Genomic DNA, 20,219 nt, shown 5'->3' with positions numbered 1-20,219 from the left:
CACCATTCCATTGAATAGTGCACCGGGTTTCCACACAACAAAACCCGGTAAGCTTATGAAGCTCGTATGAGTAACTCAAAACCAATTACACAAATTTCACAAAAGCCTCCTGCTCATAACCTCAATCCTAGCATCCAATTACACAAATTCCGGTCAAACAAGACTTCCTCAAGCAATGTTTGACGCCATCCTAACGCACTACGGCGAATTTCATAATCACACTCGTTTCCCATTTCCCCCCTAGGAGCTTTTGTCATCAACATGACATCAAAGGTGAAAATCAAAGAGTCACCTTCCTATCCTTAACACAGAGTACAATTCGTCACCACTATGCTCTTAAGATAAATCAAACCATCAATCAATACAATCAAGAAGAAACAAGGCAATCACATATCAAAACAAGCCAAACAAATCATAGTAACCCCTGCATATAATTTAGTTCAGGAGGTCACATTAAGTCAAGCAATTCAAATCAAAGTAGTCATCGAAGTCCCACACTCTGACGTCTGTAGGTAGCCCCAACCATCACAACAGTCCTCTCGATCTTTGTTAACTTAATAACAATTCAGCTCCGCTACCGAGCAATCATCACAGTGATCATCACCTAGATTTCCACCGATCATCACCCAGATATTCATCGTCCAACTGATCATCACCTAGATTTCAAGGATCATCACATAGATTCACGCAGATATCGCCACTCATCGCCACGCAGATATCGCCACTCATCGCACAGATAGCGATCATCACATAGATTTCGTTGGTCATCACATAGATAGCGATCATCACATAGATTTCGCTGGTCATCACATAGATAGCGATCATCACATAGATTTCAACCATCCTACTCATATTCCTACACAAGTTACACAGATATTTCTATACAAGCTTTACATGACAATCATCACAAAGATTCACCATACTGATGTCATCGATTCATTACACAAATATTCCTACATAAGCTTCTCATGACAATCATCACAAAGATTCACCACGAAGTCACTAATACATGAATATATATGTATATATATATATACCCCATAATATATATATAGACACACATAGTCATCCACTCAGAAATGCCACTAATACCAACTATAGTCGTAGTTAACCTAATAACTCCAAGACAATAGGGTAGTCATGCTCATAACAAATATCGATCATATTCATAACAAATGTTGATCCTGCTCATAACAAATATCAATCCTGTTCATAACAAATATCGATTATACTCATAACAAACATCGATCCTGCTCATAACACATATCGATCACACTCATAACAATTATCGTGAGATTTCCCCAACAAACGATAAATGTAATTCGTTCACAAATGAACCTTGTGAGATTACTCACCTCGAAACTCCCGCTGCGTCTTCAATTCAGGACAAGGCAGCCAATCCACAAAATAGCCGTCCAAGGAGTACTACGTCACGTACCTAAGGAATTACAGCTCTCATTCAGTCAACGAATCACAAGGGGTTCGAAACCCTAAATCGAACCAAAATTCCCAAGGTGACGCCAAATGAGGCGAAACCATATCCGAGGCCTCCCAAAGTCCCCGGAATACGTCCACGATCGATGTGACCAAACCACAAGTCGATCGGACGCTCGAATCCTCAAGGATCGAATAAATCGATCGGTATGAAACTGCAAAAATCATAACAATTCCATACGAACTCCAAAATTTGCATATTATATATCGAAACGCTCGTATCAACGAGTAGAACATATATAATACCAAAACCAATTCCTTAAGTGGCCGGAACACCGCCGGAACGCCACCACAGACGGTGGTGCACCGCCGCCGGCCAAAAACTCAATATTTCACAAAACTCCCAACATCAAAAAGCTTCATCTAAGCATGCTTGTGAACTTTCATAACTGGATCGAAGTCAGAAAACAAGCTTAAGGGATCGAAAACTACCTCACAAGCCGTGAACAGTAATCCAATTCGAGTTGATCGAAGTTTCACGTGAATCGATCCAAACAACCACCAAGGATCGATCGGCGAGGCTGTTCTGAGCTCAACCAAGAAAACTCAAAGCCTTGCCGACGTCGGAGTTGTGTTTTCCGGCCGGGTCCGAAAACGCTAACTGTACAGCCTTGCAGGGCCGTACACGGTGGATCTCGTCGCTAGAGAACACCACAGGGACCACCAGACGGCGGAGACGATCCCGTCTGGAAAGTTTCGTCGCCGGAGATGGCCGGAGCTCGCCGGAAAAGTCGGGTCGGAATGCCGGGTTCGGGTCGGGTCAGTCGAAAAACTTCGACTCAGAAGGTGTGGACGAGAGAGAAGAGAGAGAGGAAAATATCTTCCGGAAATGGAAATGAGGAAAATGAAATAATTTTCTGATTTTCCCTTTATATACTAAAACGGAAACTTTTTCCAATAGCCACAACTTCCTCATACGAACTCCGATTTACAAGTTCCACATGTCCACGAACTCGTATCGACGCGCTCTACAACTTTCGTGAAGGAAGTTTTCAGAGAATCCCAACGAATAAAAAGTCAACCTTTGGCAACCCCCCTAAAACCATATTCTTCAATTAATTATTCGCCCGAAACACTTCCGCTCCATCCACGAGCCACGAAACCGTCCAATAGTTATAAAACTAATTCCGGAAAATCCTCGGAAATAAATACGAATTTCCGGGGCATCACATTACACCATTTATTTTTTGCAGATGACAACTTGATTTTTGGAGTTGCAACTGAATCAGAATGTATTGTCTTGAGACATATTCTAACACATATGAGCTGGCATCAGGACAAAAGGTTAATTATCAAAAGTGTAGTGTTGTTTTCAGTCGAAATGTGCATCCAGAGTTGCAAGATAAGCTAGCTGGCTTGCTAGAAGTTCAACGAGTGGAAGAGCATGATAGATACTAGGGGTTACCACTACGAGTAGGCAAATCAAAGACTGTGATCTTTTCATACATCAAAGAGAGATTGACAAAAAAGCTCTTGGGATGGAAATAAAAAATCCTCAGTTCTGTAGGTAAGGAAATTATAATTAAAGCTATAGCACAAACCATGCCATCTTATGCTATGAATTGCTATCTTCTTCCAAAGACATTGTGTGATGATATTCATCAACTGTGTGCACAATTTTTTTGGGGGGACACTGATCAGAGAAGGAAAATTCATTGGAAAAGTTAGAGCAAGCTTTGCATGACAAAATAAGGAGGACTTGGTTTTAAAAATCTCTATGCATACAATTTAGCTATGTTAGCTAAACAGGCATGGAGGTTAATCTCAAATCCTCAGTCACTGATTGCACAAGTTTACAAGGCCAAATACTTTCCAAACCACTCTTTTTGGGAGGCAGAACTTAAAGATGCCCCCTCTTTTTCATGGAGGAGCATATTAGAGAGTCGTTCTGTCTTGGCAGCTAGTATTTAATGGAAAGTGGGGATTGGAGAACATGTAGATGTATGGAAGGACAGCTGGATTTTTGACTGTCCTTGTTACCTCATTCAGAAGCCGCTTCATACTACCATCAATAAGGTAGCTGAGTTAATCGATAGGGAAACCCGAAGTTGGAATCAGAATGTTGTGCATGCTACTTTCCTACCTGAAGTAGCTACAAAAATTCTCAGCATTCCATTAAGTAGAAGTGCAGGTGCAGGTGCAGATCGATATAGATGGCAGCCAGAGAAGAATGGAAGATATACTGTAAAGTCAGCATATTGGATTGCTCGACAGCAGGTTATGGGAGAGTTCCTAACTTCTACCTCATCGGGAAATCCATATGAGGCTCTTTGGAAGAAAATATGGAACACAAAGATTCCTGGGAAAGTGAAAATCTGCTTATGGATGGCTGCAAACAATATCTTGCCTACTCAAGAAAGTTTGAGTTACAAGGGGTATACTGGTCCCTTCAATTGCTTACTATGTAGTGAGGCGTTGGAAACAAACAGCCATGTGTTGTGTCACTGCCCTGTTGCGCAAGAGGCCATTGAAGCAGCAAATATTCCAATTGCTGGTTGTCTGCCAGGAAGTTTCAAAGAATGGCTTTTGTATCAGGGTCACCATCTAAATAGAGAAAAATGGGAGAAGCTACTTATGCTAATTTGGGCTCTCTGGAAAAATAGAAACAGTAAGTTGTGGAACAATACTTTCACAAGTGCTTATGAGATTGTAGTTACCACATGCACTTGGTATGAATAATTTCTACAAGCGTAGAAGACTCAGTTGCATGAAAAAGTTGCCAAACCGGGTAAACATTGGACTCCACCATCTAGCAATCAACTCAAAATCAATGTTGATGGAGCTTTCTTGCCTTCTAACGATATTGGAGGTATTGGTGGAGTAATTAGACGAAGTGATGGTTCTTTTGTGGCTGCTTTCTCTAAGTATGTGCAGCATGTCTCATCTCCAAAGCAATTGGAATTGTTAGCAATTAGAGAAGGCCTGGACTTTCTAAAGCAAAGAGGCCTCCATGATGTATGCCTTGAAAGTGACTGTCAAGTTGCGATCCAACAAATTGAAGAGGAGGACTTTGACCTAAATAAAAATGCAAACCTGCTGCTCGATATACAACAGTGTACGTAGTAAGTTTGTGCATAATTTGAAATTCTCCTTTGCTCCTAGAACTGTCAATTTTGTGACACATAGGTTAGCAGCCATTGCTTATGAATGCAATACTTCTCTTGTATGGATAGACCAAGCTCCAGCAAGTATTCTGGATGCTATAGCATCGGATTGTAATCGATTGCCTTAATCAATAAATTTCTTGAAGTTTACTAAAAAAAAAAAAAAAAACTAAATCAGTCAGAGTTGTTCACTTAATTGAGGAGCTATGCGGCGGTCATTATCTGGATGCTTCGGGCAGCGACTTTCGTTTCTGGAGGGGTGCGCAGCGAAGTATGCCAAGTGCGATGGTATGTCGTATGCTGGGTCGGGCCAATGCGGCTTGGTTGGGGTGTGTGTCAGCGCAGCATGAATATGGTGGACTGGTGGTGGCAGGCGTTGCTGCGCGAGCGGACGCCTATGGATGATGTCGTTTTTGGGCTTGTTCCAAATCCTACTGGGCCTTGGGGTTCGGGCTTTCTCCTTTTGAGCTACCCATTGGGCTTTTAATTTGGACTCGGGCTTTGTCCTTGGCCTAACCCTATGTTTTTAGTTTTGTCTAAATTCAATAATTTCCTTGTATTAGGAACCTAGATCTCTAGCGCCTCCAGCGTAGTACCAAAGGAGAATCTCCGCTATCTCTATGTTTTGAATGTATAATGAGTGGGTCTATTTCTACGTACCACTATCGGTACTACCACTGGTCCACTACCTTCTTGTCTGTCTATGTCCTTAAATAACAGCGGAATGGTATGTAACGGCCTATTCTGGTTTGTGATGAATATACAATTTCGCCTCGTGGGCTTGATTAAAAAAAAAAAATCCACTTCCTCCTTAGAGGAAGGAGCTACAATAATTCACTCAATTGACCAAACTTGCAGTTACCCCATTTTTCCTTTGCATTGTAGTATCGGTATTCAATTGTGTATGACTACATAGAGAAACAAAGATTCAAGAAAATAAATCGAAAAAATACATTATAACTGGAAGAATCAGATTAATCACAACAAAATACAATTATTACAAACCAAGCTAGTTAGTTCAATCCTATATCTATCACAAAGAATGATCAATTAGTTCTTGTTTATCAAGTTTGCTAGAATCCCTATAGAATTGGAAACCTTATAGAATCCCCTCATTCTCCATCTTTGTCAAGCAGTACACTTCCCTATCATCATCACACATAGGGCAAACCCCAGTTTTCTGTAGCTGCTCTACCATGGAAGGATCCGGGTAAGGATGTGATCCATCAAGACAGCACTCCACAATACCATCCTCATCTGTGTCGCCACCATCATCATCAACAACAATAAGATCGATCTTCACCGACATATGAGCAATCTTTCTGCTTCCATAACACCTATTCTCATTTTCTATCTCGCAGGCTTTGTACATTATTCTCTGCACCATGGGGACACGTTCATTCAGTGGTACTTTCAGCTCTCGGAGCGCGTCGGAGACGGCAGCTGCTTTGTCTGAGTTATAAGAGTCGAGTTCGATTGAGGCCTCAGTCACACTCGTGCGGCTGATGACGTCGTCCAAGTCTGAGAGTCGTTCGGCATCGCAGGAGGTGACGCGTCTGATCACCACCAGGAAATTGATCAAGAACTTGGTGGTGCATAGCACCTCGTTTTCTGGTTCAGAAACGACGTCCACAATATCTGGGTTGACACATACGTCACAGAGAGCGTCGCCCACCACTTCCCAATAGTCACTGGCTATTCTCATGGCCATGTTCAATCTTGATTAGTTTGAACAAGAATATAAGTAGAGAAACTAAGAAAGATGAAGACTGATGTAACTGGATATTATGCTCTCTCGGTATAAAATGGGGGCTATATATAGATAGAAATGATGGTTTCCAAATTGCATTCGGATTCCCATATCCCACCGACATTGGGATTCCTAGTTACTTGCGGACTCGATTATTTAATTAAATACAAACAATGCCTTTGGTCTTTATGAACATGACATTGCATTGCATTTGCACCATCAACTGTCTGATAACGCCACCACCACAAGTAGCCAAATATAATGGCTCTTATCTTATCAATTGCTTTTAATTTCACTCATGGCAGTAACAAAGACATGTTTAAATAAGCTTCCCCCTTGTCTTGGACTATCTTCCCCAAGAGGTGATTTTTGTCGTCATCTTTCAATAGGCAGGTTGAACTGCATTGTTCTAGCTTTTTGGTCATATGTTAACTTTTATTTTGAGAGAAAACCCACCAGGATTGTTTTAGAGATCAAGACAGCAGAGTCAAAGTTTCAGGGACTCTTTTGCCCAGATTTTTTTAGGACGCAATATGATAACAGCAAGCTGTTTTGACAAGAAAGCTTTATGCTTTTGTTTTTTTTTTCCCTCCTCGCTGTCGGTGAAGATTGGAAGAGATGGGTGCTTTTGAACTCTGTTTGACTGACATTCCTTGCGGATTTGTTGCAGATTTTTGTCAAGGCAATTTTGAGCAGAAGAGTTTTGTGGTGCTGCTGGAACTTTAAAGAACAAGGAACCGCTGCTAGGATTTTAAAGACCAACGGCCATCGCTGGTATTTGGAGGGCCAACATGGTGCCTGAAGGTATCGCCGGAGCTCGACGACGATACGACACCCTAAGGTACGCCGTGTCGGAGCTTGAGGATGATACGGCACCCTAAGGCACGCCGTGGTGGAGCTGGACGACATCGGCACCCTAAGGCACGCTGTGAGGATAATACGGCACCCTAAGGCATGCCGTGCTGGAGCTCAACGACAGTATCGGCACCCTAAGGCACGCGGTGTCGGAGCATATGTGATATTGATACCCTACGGTATCGCTGGAGACCTGCATCAATTGAGAACAGCAAAGGAAAAGGTGCACATCGGTGGTGGAAAGTCTCACCCTCTTCTTCCTTGCTTTCTTCCTCTCTAGGCTTCTCTCCCTCTGCTTCTTCCTGGTCTCTTTCTATTGTCCTTCCTCCTACGTCTTTTTGATGTATAGTATCTTTTATAGGAGTGATAGATGTGACTTTGAATTTGAATCAGTCTCAAACACCACCTTGGCACCAACTTGCACAGGCAAGATATATTTTAGCTAGCTGTATACTTCCTTTCTTTTAGAGATAGATAGGAAACAATAATAATCCACATAAAGAGGTGGTATCTGTTATGGCTCTACACTCCCATTTCTATTTGAACGTACGTGTGCACTTCAACTTGTTTTCAACTTCTTTCAATAGTTTTGTTGTAGAATTTGAACAAAACTAGAAGGTAGATAATGTGTAAAATGCTAGCTCAAGAGGCAACGTGCTTCTTTTCCTTTTTTTAATAATTATTATTTTCATTTTATTTTTAATCAAAAGCACTCATGTTTTTTTCTTTTATGGCCTTTTGATTTTTTTTTCGGTATCAACACCTCCTTAGAGGAAGGAGCTACAATAATTCACTCAATTGACCAAACTTGCAGTTACCCCATTTTTCCTTTGCATTGTAGTATCGGTATTCAATTGTGTATGACTACATAGAGAAACAAAGATTCAAGAAAATAAATCGAAAAAATACATTATAACTGGAAGAATCAGATTAATCACAACAAAATACAATTATTACAAACCAAGCTAGTTAGTTCAATCCCATATCTATCACAAAGAATGATCAATTAGTTCTTGTTTATCAAGTTTGCTAGAATCCCTATAGAATTGGAAACCTTATAGAATCCCCTCATTCTCCATCTTTTTCAAGCAGTACACTTCCCTATCATCATCACACATAGGGCAAACCCCAGTTTTCTGTAGCTGCTCTACCATGGAAGGATCCGGGTAAGGATGTGATCCAACAAGACAGCACTGCACAATACCATCCTCATCTGTGTCGCCACCATCATCATCAACAACAATAAGATCGATCTTCACCGACATATGAGCAATCTTTCTGGTTCCATAACACCTATTCTCATTTTCTATCTCGCAGGCTTTGTACATTATTCTCCGCACCATGGGGACACGTTCATTCAGTGGTACCTTCAGCTCTCGGAGTGCGTTGGAGACTGCAGCTTCTTCGTCTGAGTTAGAAGAGTAGAGTTCAATTGAGGCCTCAGTCACACTCGTGCGGCTGATGACGTCGTCCAAGTCTGAGAGTCGTTCGGCATCGCAGGAGGTGACGCGTCTGATCACCGCCTGGATATCGATCAAGAACTTGGTGGTGAATAGCACCTCGTTTTCTGGTTCAGAAACGACGTCCACAAAATCTGGGTTGACACATACGTCACAGAGAGCGTCGCCCACCACTTCCCAATAGTCACTGGCTATTCTCATGGCCATGTTCAATCTTGATTAGTTTGAACAAGAATATAAGTAGAGAAACTAAGAAAGATGAAGACTGATGTAACTGGATATTACGCTCTCTCGGTATAAAATGGGGCTATATATAGATAGAAATGATGGTTTCCAAATTGCATTCGGATTCCCATATCCCACCGACATTCGGATTCCCATATCCCACCGACATTGGGATTCCTAGTTACTTGCGGACTCGATTATTTAATTAAATACAATTCCATATGTAGTTCTTTTTTTTTTTTTCTTTTTTTTTTTGAGAATATTTAGTTATTTACGCGTTTTCAATAAATAAAGAAGAAGAAATTTATTTCAACTGGGTGCTTCCACGGTGGTCCGTGGTCGGTGGCCAACACCAATTCCTACTATACCAAAAATCATCAACATGCCCATGCCCATGCATGGTGAATTTTTTTTATTGGTGCCAAAATTCAAGGGAAAACTTTTAAAATAATATTGAGGTGAAAACTTTAAAACTTTTATTTCAAATATTTGTTCGTCTAAAGCTTGAGTTAACAAGGAGTCAAGAAATAATCGATATATCCGAGTATTGAATTTAGAATAAATGATTAATCAACTACTTCTGAGATAACACTAAACAATCAAGAAATGGAATTAAACTTCGGAAACTGTTCCCATTACAACCATTTACCGAAGTTGACTCCGCACACCGGCTCCATCCGTCAATCTTGTCACCAGTGCACAGTACCTGACAGGACCCGCCCCGGATTTCACCCTGAAATCCGAAGTGGCCATGCGGGGCCCACCTTAGAAGAAATTCTACCAAAAATTTGGCGGAACTTCCCCTAAAAATGGACTACCCAAAACCTGTAGAAAAACATTTACACTTGTAAGCAATCCATCCTTATTCTCCTGGAGCCACCCTGCTCCCCAAATCACAACTTCAATTTCACAAATATCAGTCTCATCCCAAAAACAATAATAATCCCACAGGTTATCAGAGCAATACTAATCCACTAGGTAACAAAGAAAACAAAAATAGAAGGGCTAAATTCTAGTTAGTACCTTGTGGTTTAGGTCTAAAATCAATTCAGTCCCTGGACTTTTAATTTCATCAAAACACCCCTGCACTTTCAATTTTGATCTAATAGGTCCAATTCGTTAATATTCTGTTATGGGTTCAAGTTATAGTTGGATTATTTGTTGAAAAACTATTTATTTTTAATAGTAGGACTTACTCCTAAATTGACTATGCAGACCACCTCGACACCACATCATAAAACATAGGCCATATATGAGCCACGTTAACAAGTTAAATAACTCAATTGTTGAAAAACTAATAAATTGGACCTATTAGATCAAAATTGAAAGTGCATGGGTGTTTTTGATGAAATTAGAAGTTCAGGGACTGAATTGATTTTGGATCTAAAGCACAGGGTAATAATTTGTATTTAGCCCAAAATAGAATGAGTACGCGGAAGCAATGCTGTTGGCTATGCCTCGACTCTATGTACGCCCGACCTCAACTAACGTAGCCTGCAAACTGGGCATTTGAAACCGAAGGGCCCAGGGGAAAGTAATTTAAAATACGTTAGTGTGAGTGGACAAAATAAATAATCAAGATAGTTTAAATTAAATAAGCTTTGATACTTTCCCACTTATTTAAATTTATAAAACCTCGATGCATGCAACGTTTATAAAATTTTATTTCTTAAATTCAGGAAACAGGAAACTGGAAACGGTAAATCAAACCCGCTGAGTATCATATCATCGGACTAGACCCCGCTAGCCCAGAAATAATATAAAAGTAGGGGAAGAAGATAGCCATACGAATGAGCCTCGCAGGCTAAAGTACTCCCATATACTCCCGTTATATACCCACACGCCACTAAGTGTAGCGATTAGGATACTGGGCTTCAGCATTACTGTCACAAAGACAGTAACCAGCGCCACAAAGGCTGACGGGCTTCGGTGATCCCATCACCTCGCCACAAAGGCGGACATATCAATGCTAGCATGATAAATAATCACCCAAAGTATGGCAAAATAAATCCGAAAACCAAGTAAATCCATAAATACATAAGGCTTCCCCATCTCTTGCAAATGAATTTCCAATGACGTGTCCCACACGCCAAGATAATCTCAAGTTCAAAATAAATAGGCAAGAAATAATAATAAAACATAATCTCCGTAAAGCGAAACAAAACCAATTCCGAAATCATCATCAAGTCATTCCCAATGCCAAAACCAAAAGTCGATAAATAAATAAGAATAACAATAAATCAACGGCGTGTCCCACACGCCAAAATAGTCTCGGGTCAATGATGAATAAGCAAGGAAGTTCAATAATGAACTAATATTCCATTTTAGAAAATACCATGAAAAATACTTTGTTGAAAAACAACATAAATCATAATTTTGAATCCGGACATAACAAAATTAATATCTGAAAATCACAACCGGAATAATTCATAATCACTTCATGAAACTCATAAATGAAAGTAATTCCTCGAGATAAATCAAAATCAAAATCCGAAAACAATTATATGCTCAAAATGTAATATGATGAATAACTAGAGCATTACTTTAAGAAATAAATGCATGCATCATTATTTGAAAACAAAAGTCCACTCACAGTACTATTTAGGCGACCAAGCATTAGGGCTCCTTCACTAAGTAGTAACTCAATACGTCACCCTGGAAGAGCTCCAATTTGGCCGGTGAAAAATTTCCAGAAAATTCAAGAACCCTAGGATTTGAAATTTCTTCGATTCGCTCAAGCTAGAAGCTTGAGGGGAAATGACAAATGGCTCGAGGCGCTTCTACTATGCCTGGTTTTGTGGCCGGAGATGGCCGGAATCGGAAGTAATCACCAGAAACTTCGATCTGCTACAGTAATCATCTCAGCCAGATATCTCACTTTTCTGGCCAAATCATGACGACCCACGACCACAGGCGTGTAGGGGGGAAGGAGATGAGTCGACCGTCGCTGGGGTTCGCCGTTTAGTGGCCGGAAGGCGGCAAAACGAAGGGGAGAAGGAGAGAGGCCGACGTGGGGGAAAGAGGGAGAGGAAGAGAGAGAAAGTCGGGGTAGGTTTCCAGAAATGAAAATCTACCACAGTAACTTTCTATATATAGAAAGTTACCGTGAACAGTAATTTCCACATTTTAAGGCATAATTTTTGCATATGAATTCCGATTTTTATGTACCACATATGCACGCGCTCGGTTTAATGCTCTCTACAACTTTCATGAAGGAGATTTTCTCAAATTTTGACCCGAACAAAAAGTCAACTTTTAGGGCCACTAAAAATATCAAAACAGAGTAAAAAGTTGAAGTAATTGTCGTTTACCGTCCAAATGACTGGTAAACGGTTAATTTAAGATACGGGACATTACAGTACCTGCATCCACACTATTGTAGGGGTGAATTTTCATCCTCGCTGCTCAACAGGGGCTTCACCCCGGCTAGATTTGAAAACCTTTAAATAAACTTTTGTGGTGCCAGTATAAAACAGATGTAAATGCATTTTCTTTAAGAAAGACAAACTTAAATGATTTTCCAATATAAAATCTGATGCATGAACTTCAAGTAAATACGGGCCCAAAACAATACCTGATGGCCGGTCCCATAGACCAACTACACAACCTTACCTCAAATCAATTCATAACTAGGTAAGCGTAGCGAGAGCGTCCGCTACTTAGCTACACACACGGAATCGGGTCGTCATTACGATCGTGCACCGTTCGACCGGTGTAGCTAACCCTCCGGAGGTTTAGGGGATCAAACCCAAGGAAGTCAGTGCCCCTTTCATTCTCAAGCCATCAACGATATCTCTCACGAAATGGTTAGTATGCATTGCATTTAAACATAACCATACCATATAATTTAACATGCATCATGCATCACTTTATATAAAACAGGAATACTACTAACAGAGAAAGGCCCCGAATCCCCTACCCGGATTCCAAAATTCACGAACATTCCGTTCCTCAAGTAACTGGAGTCAGAGATTCCGACATAATAATCGTTAATGGTTCGTTAAACACTTAATTAAAATCTCGACGATTATCTAATCGTCCAACCCACTTTTCCTGGTTTGACCAGGATTGACCAAAGTTTGACCAAGTTGACCAATCACAAAATTAACCATTTTGACTTCCTTCCATTTTTCATTAAGTGTGCCCAAAATTGCTAAGGGCACCCATTAACTCCGGATTCTTACCGAAAATAGTACTAATACCATTTTCTTCAAATCCTGGGTTGAGCATTTCCTTAATAATACCTATCTCTTTTTATTTGTTACATGTGGTGTCTTCCCGACCCAATTTCTTTCCACAATTAAGTAGTAACAAGAACAACTTCACCATTCAAAACTAACACAGGCGAGGATTGAACTATAATCCCAGCAAACATCACAACATGTGCTTGGTCCAAAATCACAATCATAGCATCATTCAATTCCCAACCAACACATAAGTATAAACCAATTCTAAATCAAACATCCAATTCAACTCCCATCCAACCATTCGACAATAATTCACCAAAAGCACAGTTTCACCCCAAGAACTATAATTTTACCTTTGACAATCAGAGTGGCTTAATCTGAGCTAACAGACATTGTGAGCAAGCAAACTTGTAGCCACTGTGCTTGGTGAATTTCGAACAGAGGGCAGAGCGCATCCTAGTCCTCTCCTTCAGTTTGAAGTACAGCAAGGACCCGAGCATTATTAGAAGCCAAACTTAGCTCCCCCGAACCTCAAATGGTGCTCCAAGACATAGGAAACTGTTAGGAATTTGACCTAAAATTCCTCTTGCGGAAGCAGACAAGTGTAAAACAATATAGATAAACGATCGAGAAAACAAACACGAACTTGTTAACGAGGTTCAGCAAAGAACTTTGCCTACGTCCCCGGGCTGCTTGGGTTTCACTATAGAAGAAGAAGAATACATGAACAAGAATACAAGAATCTCTCACAAGAAGTTCTCACCAACTGTCAAGACCTCACTTGCTCTCTCTGTTTAATGCTTCAAAGACTTGATCTACTACTACAACCTATGCCTCTATTTATAGATATCTAACCAGACCCTATAAGACATTGAAAACCTATTCCCAATAGACATAGAAACCATTACCAAGTAGGATTATGTAAGAAGGTAGGAAACAATCAAAACTCCTATTTGATCAAGGATTAACAAATCCTTATCCTATGTGGAATCAGATCCACACACCCAACAATCTTCCACTTGGAGCCGATTACGCCAGTAGCTAACATTCTTCAATATTCTTCAATCATAGCCAACACAAAACCCATTATCACAGCCAACATCTCCTTCTTCAAACTTTGAGACCAACTGAAGCCAAGCACAGCTTCAATTTACTTATTGACACAGACTTAGTCAACATATCAGCATGATTCTCACTTCCTTGAATCTTCAACAATTGCAGCAGTCCATTCTCCACGAGTTCTCATATGTAGAGATACTTCATAGGAATGTGTTTAGTCCTTGAATGAAAAGCAGGGTTCTTTGCCAAGTGAATTGCACTTTGACTATCACTGTGCAATGCACAATTCTCTTGCTTTTTACCCAATTCCTCCAACAGACCCTTTAGCCACACCATCTCCTTACCAGCCTTTGAGACTGCTACATACTTGGACTTTGTTGTAGACAGGGCCACTTGCCCTTGCAAATTTATGACCCAAGATATGGCAGCACCACCCACAGTATACACATAACCAATAGTACTCCGACAAGTATCATGATCTCCTGCCTAGTCTGCATCAACATATCCTTGTAGTTCAGCACTACATCTCTTGAAACAAAGAGACATATCAATAGTACCCCGAAGATACTCATGATCCACTTCACAGCCTCCCAATGTTGCTTTCCTGGATTACTCGTGTACCTACTCACAGCTCTAACTGTATGAGCAATATCGAGTCTAGTACACACCATAGCATACATTAAGCATCCAACTGCAGATGCATAAGGTACATTCTTCATATATTCTCTCTTTTTCTCTCTTGGGTGATTGTTCCTTGGACAATTTAAAGTGAGCCGCCAATGGTGTTCGTACATCCTTTGATTCATCCATATTGAATCGCTTAACCACCTTCTCAACATACTCCGCTTGTGAAAGCTTCAGAGTACCAGCCACTTTATCATGGATAATCTTTATACCTAAGATTTTCTTCGCCTCACCCAAATCCTTCATCGCGAACTGGTTTGACATCTCTCTCTTCAACTTCTCAATCTCATTGAAGTCTTCTCCAGCTATCAACATATCATCCACATACAGTAAAAGAATGATATAAGATTTGTCAAACCTCTTGAAGTAACAACAGTGATCGGATTGACATCTTGTGTAACCACTCCCACACATGAAAGCATCAAACTTCTTGTACCACTGTCTTGGGGCTTGTTTCAAGCCATAAAGGCTCTTTTGCAGTTTGCATACCAAGTCATCCTTACCATGTGCTATAAAACCTTGTGGTTGCTTCATGTATATGACCTCCTTCAAATCACCATGAAGAAAAGCAGTCTTGACGACTAGCTGCTCCAAATACAGACCTTCAGCTTTCACTAAACCAAGCACCACCCGGATTGTGGTATGTTTCACAACCGGTGAAAAGATCTCATCAAAATCAATTCCCTCCCTTTGCTGAAAACCTTTCACAACCAACCTTGCCTTGTAACGTTTGCTCCCATCAACTTTTTGCTTAATCTTGTAAATCCACTTATTATGCAATGCTTTCTTACCTGTTGGTAACTTAGCTAACTCCCAAGTATTGTTGGACATGAGAGAGTCCATCTCATCTTGCATGGCACCCTCCCACTTAGCAGAATCTTTATGTTGCATTGCCTCCTTATAATTCACGGGTTCACCACAGTCAGTTAACAGCAAATAGTTAGCACAAAGCGAGTATTTATCAGCTGGTATTCCTTTAGTACTTCTTGATGATACTCTTGGCACAAAAGGAGGTGTCACTGGCTCATCACTAGGAACTTGTTTTCAGGTTGTGCAACCTCAGGAGCTTCTTGTTGTTGTCATTCCTCCCTAAGATTTCCCGTAGACACATCTTCATTGGACAATTCTTCCAACCTTGCAAACTGCCAATCTTTTCTTACAGGACTTTTAGGCTCTGCAGCTTGCCTATTCTTGTACATCACCTCTTCATTAAAGATGACATTCCTGCTCCTTACAATTTTCTTATTCTGCATATCCCAAAACCTATAGCCAAGCTCGTCACCGCCATAGCCTATGAATATGCACTTTTGAGACTTGGGATCCAACTTGCTTCTCGCACCGGACTCAATGTGAACATATGCCACGCAACCAAACACTCTTGAATGAGATAGGCCTATCTCTTTTTCACTTCATTTTTCCTCAGGTAGGAGATGATTCAATGGTACTGATGGTCCACGGTTAATTAAATAAGTAGTAGTATTAACCGCATCAGCCCAAAACATGTCTGGCAATCCTGCGTGTATCCTCATACTCCTTGTGCGCTCATTCAGAGTCCTATTCATGCGTTCAGCCACTCCATTCTGCTGTGGAGTTTCAGGAATTGTCTTCTCCATCCTAATCCCATTCTCTGCACAATACTCTTTGAAATCATTACCACAGTATTCACTCCATTATCCGACCTCAGACATTTGATCTTCGACCCGGTCTCATTCTCTACGATCGCCGTCCACTTCTTGAAAGTATCAAATACTTCCCATTTATTTTTCAAGAAATAAACCCATACTTTCCTTGTGGAGTCATCAATATAAGTCACATAGTACTTTGAGCCACCTAACGAAAGCTCCGGTGTAGGTCCCCACACGTCAGTATGAACCAACTCTAGTTTTGTATCTTTTGGTGCCTTGCCACCCTTTGAGAAACTAACAACCTTTTGCTTCCCAAATATGAAATCTTCACAAAGCCCAATCTTCACTGAGTCCACACCATGTAGTTTACCCTTTGACTGAAGTACATCCATACCTTTCTCACTGATGTGCCCAAGTCTACGATGCCATAAGTATGCATCTTCATTTTTCTCAACGATTGCAGTGCCTTCATTATTCTCAACAATAGCAACAATATTCAAGGTCATATAAAGTGTCTCTGTCTTGATTCCACGAGCTAACACCATAGCCCCTTTACACACCTTCCACGTACCTTTCTCAAAGGTAGTGCGACATCCTTCATCATCCAACTGACCCACATAGATCAAATTCCTCTTCAATTGTGGTATGTGTCTAACATTGGTCAAGGTCCATGTTCCACCATTTGTTAGCGAAATCTTCACATCACCCCTTCCCACAATCTCCAAGGCTCCACCATTAGCAAGAAACACTTTGCCAAAATTACCATGTCGGTAATTCACCATGAGCTCTTGTTGTGAAGTTGAGTGAAATGATGCTCCAGAGTCTATGATCCATGACTCCAATGGTGCTTCAGTAACGCTTAGTACAAGTGCATCTGAATCAAACTCAGTTGTGTTTGCCATCTTCATTATCTCCTTCCACTGGTTACAGTCTCTCTTGACATGTCCAGATTTCCTACAATGCCAACACACATCGAACCACTTTCCTGACTTGGACACGCTTCGGCCTTTTCTAGGTGCCCTAGACTTGGACCTTCCACGATTGTTGTTTGAGTTCTTGTTGAACGTTCTACCTCTATTTTCTATAGAGAGCGCAAAACTTGAAGGATCTTCAAGGTTATTTTGTCTTCGCATCTCTTCATTCAGAAGAAGGTCACGCACATCATTAAACTTCAGCTTCTTCGTAGTCCCAGCTCCACTACAAATCTAGTTCATAGTCACATCCCAATCCGAAGGCATGGAAGTCAACAACACCAAAGCTTTGATGTGTTCGTCGAATTTAACATCCACCGATGCTAGTTGCTCGATAATATCACCAACAATCCTAACTTGCTGGCGAACAGATATACCCTTACCCATCTTCAAAGTGAACAGCCGCCTCATCAAGTACAACTGTTGAACGACGTTTGGCTTCTCATACATGTTGGACAAACTATCCATCATCCCCTTCAACGTAGTCTCCTCGATAACAAATTGCTGTACATCATTCGAAAGCGATAGTCGAACGGCTCCAAAGGTCATCCTATCCATCTTGACAAATTCTTCCTCCTTCATATCTTTTGGGAGCTTGCCCTCTAAAGTCTTAGCAAGCTTCTTCATATTCAAGTAGTCCTCGATTTGTGACCTTCATAGGCTAAAGTCATTACCATCGAACTTATCAACCCTCTTCTCAATGTCTTCTATGCTCATTGTTTCCACTCTAGAGCCTAAGCTCTGATACCACTTTGTTAAGAATTTGACCTAAAATTCCTCTTGCGGAAGCAGACAAGTGCAAAACAATATAGATAAACGATCGAGAAAACAAACACGAACTTATTAAAGAGATTCAGCAAAGAACTTTGCCTACATCCCTGGGCTGCTTGGGTTTCACTATAGAAGAAGAAGAATACACGAACAAGAATACAAGAATCTCTCACAAGAAGTTCTCACCAACTCTCAAGACCTCACTTGCTCTCTCTGTTTAATGCTTCAAAGACTTGATCTACTACTACATTCTATGCCCTTATTTATAGATATCTAACCAGACCCTATAAGACATTGGAAACCTATTCCTAATAGACATAGAAACCATTACCAAGTAGGATTATGTAAGCAGGTAGGAAACAATCAAAACTCCTCTTTGATCAAGGATTAACAAATCCTTATCCTATGTGGAATCGGATCCACACACCCAACAGAAACAACCCAGAAGCTTGAAATCGCTGCCATGGTCTGGGGTCTCAGAGGGGGCCGATGGCATCTAAAACGTCAATCCATCAAAACCCAACCAAAATCGAAAAATAGATATACCCATACGTAGCGCTCACTGAGAGGATTATGTTTCATACCTCAGACGACCTAAACTATGCCGAAGTCGCCAGAAAAGCAGAGGAACACCGGAAAAGCTTCTAGCTTCCAAGCTTCGAATCTCTCTCCACAGTCTGTGCATGGACGATTCGTGGCCAGAGGTGAGTCGATGTCATCGAGATGAAGCAAACGCCGGTGGTCAGTTGTCGTGATATGATCAGAAGCTGAAGTTCCGGTCGGGTAGTCTTTTTCGGGTCGCCGATCTCCTTCGCAAGTCGAGAGGCCTGGTTTCTTCTTGATTCTTCTGAATCGTTCGATCTGATCAAAGGCTATTTATAGCCAAACCCAACTTGAATCCAAGGGCTGAGATCCTGAACGGCTTAGATCACTCCACATGATTTTCTATTTCCTTTAATAATTTCTTTCATCCTTAAAATTCCAAAATCCGTAGAAATTAGCTAGGGTATCCAAAAAATTCCCCGTAAATTCCCACAAACTCGTCGTATCATGTACTTTACTCTCAAACCCTTAAATCAAGAATTTCACCTTGTGAAAATTTCAAAAATTATTCTCGAATATTTAAATAACCATCGAGATCGAAAATTTAATTCCTTAAACGATCTCACCAATACCTTTGAATTTTCCGGGGCTCACATTTATTGTGTTGATCTAAGTATTTATACATAAATAGAATAATATAAGGAAAATATGACTTTTTTTTTTTTGAAAGGATGACTATTTTTTCTTCTTTTTCTAATACATAGATATGTCTGTTGTAGTCATTAAATCTAAAGTGTAATATAAAATAATAGAGATGTGCACTAAGTAGTTATGGTGTGTATTTAAAATTTCTCTTTTATAACAGCCTAACTGGATGTAAAAATATGTATATATATGTAACATCTTAACAAGGTGTAAAAATAATATTTTGGACTGGAGTGAGTTGTCTCTTGGGCCTCATCTCAGGGTCGGGCCTGATCCTTCAAGTAGAAGCTTTGGGGATTGAAAGCTGGTTTACTTTGTAGTTTGTAGAAATAGGCTTTAACATTTGGTCACAGCATGTTGAAAAAGCTTTTAATCCAGATAATTAGTGTCAATTTCAAGTTTTATGGAAGGAACATAGTAATTGTTCCTTTTTTTATAACACTTGTATATAGAAAATGATAATTGGTGGTTTGTTCAAGGAAAACCTAATTTGTGTTTAGCCCAAACTCTAGGTTACTTGACTTAGTGGTAATAGGATTTAATTAAAAGGATCTAGAATCCTAATCAATGTAGAATTACTTTCCTTGTATGATTGAGATTCTATGCATTGTAATCCTCTATATAAAGAGGCCCCTATTATCAATGAGAATACACAGCAAATTCCTCTCAAATTCAGTTTCTCTACAACATGTTATCAGCACGAGCCCTAACCCTGAAATCTTAAATTCGTAGCCTTCAAATCCCAGAAACCACCGCCGCCCACCTTGAAGATCTCAACTCCAGGAG

This window comes from Rosa chinensis, chromosome 4, assembly GCF_002994745.2.
Source record: "Rosa chinensis cultivar Old Blush chromosome 4, RchiOBHm-V2, whole genome shotgun sequence".
Lineage (NCBI taxonomy): Eukaryota > Viridiplantae > Streptophyta > Magnoliopsida > Rosales > Rosaceae > Rosa > Rosa chinensis.
Note: the sequence above shows the minus strand (reverse complement) of the source record.